Consider the following 4,681-nt stretch of genomic DNA (forward strand, 5'->3'; position numbering starts at 1 on the left):
AAAATGACCCCTAATGGCATACTTTGCCTACCTTGAATCCGAACCAAATAAACAAAGCCCTAAAAATCCCTAGTCTCAAACACATTCCATCATTTACATAAACAAAAAACAAGATCAAAACATATAAGTGAAAGGTTTTCTTCATGTTCTTAAAAACCCATTACATTACACTATCAAAACCCTCAAAACCCATATTCATGTTTATGTCAAAATACCAAAAATGTCTTGAAATTCCTAAAAGCTTAAGGGAAAATTCGGGTTACCCATGCCACAAACCTTATCAAGACCATAAGCAAACACATTGAACAAGACATATTCAAAAACTTCAAGAACATCCAAGGGACAAGCATATTCGGCCATGGCATTTTTTTTTAGAAAAGAAAATGTAGCAATCTAAGAGGCATGGAGAAGAAGACTTACCCAAGGTTGGAGAGCTTTGACTTTGCTTGGAGGATGCTTGAAGATGAGGAGCTCCCCTTGAAGATTGTAAAGTCGGCAAGAGGAGGGAGTCCTTGAGAGGGTTTCGGCCAAGGGAGAAGATGAAGGGTTTTTAGAATATATTTTTTTTTTTTTTTTGTATGTGTGAAGAAGAGAATGTAAAGTGGGGATATTTGAAGGGAAAAAAGTGGGTTTTTCATTTACTTTTGGACCTTTGATATTCTGGGACATTTTTTCTCCCCACGATCATGGGTGGATTTTTGTAGTGATCGTGGGTCTGCTGCATGAAGATGAACAGTTATTATTTTTCATAATGGCGTCAGCTGAAGAAAAAGTTTATTACGTGAATAAATCATATAATAAACTTGGGGGGCAAATGTTATCCCAAAAATTTGAAAAGAATGACGTGGCGGTGAAATGGACACGTGGCACGAGTTAGTAGGGTGATCTGGCTTAGTAATGGCCTAATACATTAGTTAAGGAATGGGACAGAGGGTCAAGCCAAATACGCCCAATCGGAGAGAGTATTTAGACTGGGGGTTGCTTGGCTCAGACCTCAGTTTAAAGACCCATATAATTAAATTGGTGCCAAGACCAAGAAAGTGAAAGGGAGGTATGAATTTTGGTTCAAGATATAAAAACAGTAGGTCCGATCGGACCTAAGCTTAGGGGACCTCTTGTTAAGCTTGGCTCGAATAAGTTCAAAAAGAATAAGGCTCAAGTTTTACTCAAAAGGGGAAAGCCACATAGTGGCCGATCGAGCATACACATAGGAGGTACCTTCGACCATTCAGGTCCAAGGAGGAATAGATGGTGGCTCGGACCACCTTGGTCCGAGGAGAGAAGCCTAATGCCCGATCGAGCATTTGGTTGAGCGAAGGGGTTCAAACCTAGTTGGCCCAAGGAGAAGGGTGTGTGCCCGATCGAACGTGGTCTTGTGGGTACCTTGGACCAATTTGATCCAAGGAGAGGTGGTGGCTCGGACCACCTAGGTCCGAAAAGAGAGGACCAAGGTCCGATCGGACCTTGGTTAGGCGAAGGAAGCTTGGACCATTTAGGTCCAAGTAAAGGGGCATTATGCCCGATCGCACAAGATCTCCCCCGATCGCACATGACCTCCCCCGATCGCGCAAGACACCTGCAGGAGCCCTTGGACCATTTTGATCAAGGAGAGGTGGTGGCTCAGACCACCTAGGTCCGAAGAGAGAGGACCAAGGTCCGATCGGACCTTGGTTAAGCAAAGGAAGCTTGGACCATTTAGGTCCAAGGGGCATTATGCCCGATCGCATAAGACCTCCCCCGATCGCACATGACCTCCCCCGATCGCGCAAGATACCTGCAGGAGCGCTTGGACCAAGTTGGTCCGAGGATATGCTAGGAAGAAGATGGCTCGGACCATGTTGGTCCGAGGAGCAAAGTGTAAGGTCATGTTGGACCTCGATTGAAGGAGTCGAATAAGGTGGTCTGAACCACCTTAAGCCAAAGAAGACAACCATTGTGTCCGATCGGACACAATGGGGGAGTATACCTCGAGTGTAGTTGGCCTTTGGTCCAAGGATAGCCATGCGTATGCCACCTTTGACCTACGTAAAGCTTGAAGAATAGCCAACATGCATGAGAAGCTACGTCAAACTGCCCGAAACTACTTCAGTGAGAATTGGTCCAAGCATCCGGGAATCACTCAATCCTCACTCGAAATTAGGGATCAGTTATATTTTGAACGTTTATTTTGTAATATAAATATTAGGTAAATAATAGAATATCCCTATCAAAAGGGGATATCAGTTGAGAACCCAGGTCTATAAATAGGGACTTGGGAGGATCGTAAAAGGACTTTTGGCAAAAATTGAGAGTGAATCTGTATTCTAGAGAGAGAAAGTGTGTTGTTCTTGAGAAAAACCCATTTTTGTATTCTGGAGTATCTCACACTGAAGAAACTCAGTTGACAAGGTTCATCTGATCTTGAGTGTGAATATAGTAATAAAATCTCTAAGTGGATTAGGCTATTACCGATCATCGGGGCTGAACCACTATAAAAACCTTGTGTTATTTACTTCCGTTCATAAAAAACTGTCTGTTGTCGTTTATAATTCTCTTGAAGGTTGTCGTAGTTGACGTTCTCACGTCGTTGGCTAAATTCACAGTCAACACATTCCATGTGTAGGATTTTTCAGCAAGATCGTCGAGGTACTCGAAAGCTTCGTCGGGATCTTTTTGAAGGAATTCTCCATTGCACATCATTTGTACGAATTGTCTTTGTCCGGTTGTGAGACCGTCATAGAAATAGCTGATCAGACGCCAGCTTTCGTATCCATGATGTGGGCATTGATTTATCAAATCTCTAAACCTTTCCCAGACCTGATGGAAAGTTTCATGGTCTTTCTGGATGAAGGTTGAGATTTGCCTCTTAAGGCTGCTAGTCTTATGGGGCGGGAAATATTTGGCAAAGAATGCTTTTGTCATTTCGTCCCATGTTCCGATAGATCTAGGCCTTAAGGAATACAACCAGCTTTTTTCTTTGTCTTTGAGTGAGAAAGGAAAGAATTTCAATCTCACAATGTTGGTGACATCAGCACGGTTGTTGAATGTAGCCACCACCTCTTCGAATTCCCGTATATGCACGTACGGACTCTCATTTTCCAACCCATGGAAGGTTGGTAGGAGGTTAATCATGCCAGGTTTGAAATCGAAATTTGGCATATTGTTGGGATACATTATGCACGAAGGTGTGGCTGTACGCGTAGGATGTAAATATTCCTGTAGCGTTCTTGGTTGGACTTCATCTTGATGAGCCATCGTGGGTGGTTCAGGAAGTCTCGGTGAATCAGGAGTGTTTGAACGAATGGAAGAAAACGACGAACTAGGAGAGTTTTCTAAAGTTTCTACTTTTTGTCTCACAAATCTCCCTAGTGTGTCTTTGTTTCGTGGCATAAATATTTTTTTATTTTTTATTTTGTAAGTATTATAAGCGCAAATGTGTAATAATGTAATAAGTATACACCAAAATGTTCCCAGGCCAATTGGAAAGGCTGCCAAGGTACCACTTTAGGCCCAAGAGCTTTTCTAGAACTCCCCGAGGTTCTTAGAAAAGATTGGAGGGTAACGCTAACACAGACCTTATTTAAGAACCAATTTTTCTAAGACAGAACAAGTTTGGTTTTTACTAATTTCCACGATTACACAAATGTTCTCAATACTTTGTTTGATTTTTTTTTTTTTTAATTTTATGATTTAAAATTTTATGCTCTTTTTTTTTCGGGAAAAAAAACTAAATCTAAAATAAAAATTCTAAACTTAAAATTAAAAAAAAAATGAATAAAATAAATAAATAAAACTACAAAGGAAAAATAAAATAAAAGAGAAATTAAAAATTACACTACTTTTTTTTTTATTGAAAAAAAAAATTAATTTACTAGGCAAACCTTTAATTGTAGAATTACCTCCCCGGCAACGGCGCCAAAAATTGATATCGCCCAATATTTCTTAAGCGGTCGCAGTAGTAATCGGGCTATGTCGTATCCACAGAGAGGTAAAGTACAAAATTAAAAGAAAAATTAGTAAATTAAAAATAATAAACTTTGGAAAAATGTGAATTTGAAAAAGAATATAAACATTAAATGAATAAAATCGAGGGATTAGAATCAGAAAGAAAGTATGGAAGGCATAAGTTTCATTCATGCAAACATATATATATTTTAATAAAATTGATTCATTATACTCAACTATAATTCTACACCATTAATTATAGTTGGAAAATATATATATTAAAGCTCACCTTAAAATATGTTCTTTAATTAAATTATACTAACTTCTAATTTTAAAACCTATCATATTATATACTGTAGAGCGACAAAATACCAATGGCAGAATGCAGTAAAAAGCATATAATATAACAAATATTCTAAATTAAATTAAAAACCTAAATTACATAAGAAGAGCATGACTAGACTTATGTAAAAGATAATAATAAATTTAGAACAAAAATTAGAAGAAAATAAATTTAATTGTAACAAATATATAGAAATGAAGAACAAAATAAAGAATCAATATATTAAAAATATAATATTAAACATGAACTCCACTCTAGCCTTTCCACAAGAAAATTTAGCCTAAAATAGGCATTGTTTTCACTCAAGAAAATGTAAAAGAAAAATAGGAAAAGTAAGTGTTTTTCTCTCCAATACTCTCTAATATTCCCCTTTGCACACTCTGATATCATTTTACCCCATTTGGTACTCTATTT

The 4,681-nt window shown here is 38.2% G+C and overlaps 1 non-coding gene across 1 annotated transcript; it reads left to right on the forward strand.

The window, feature by feature from the left end:
* Positions 1–2,746: 2,746 nt before the first annotated feature.
* Positions 2,747–2,853, forward strand: LOC133820595 (small nucleolar RNA R71). The gene has a single exon (XR_009887001.1). It is a non-coding gene; the product is annotated as a small nucleolar RNA R71 (small nucleolar RNA).
* Positions 2,854–4,681: the final 1,828 nt, after the last annotated feature.

Source organism: Humulus lupulus, chromosome 2 (assembly GCF_963169125.1).
Source record: "Humulus lupulus chromosome 2, drHumLupu1.1, whole genome shotgun sequence".
In the NCBI taxonomy this organism is placed as follows: domain Eukaryota; kingdom Viridiplantae; phylum Streptophyta; class Magnoliopsida; order Rosales; family Cannabaceae; genus Humulus; species Humulus lupulus.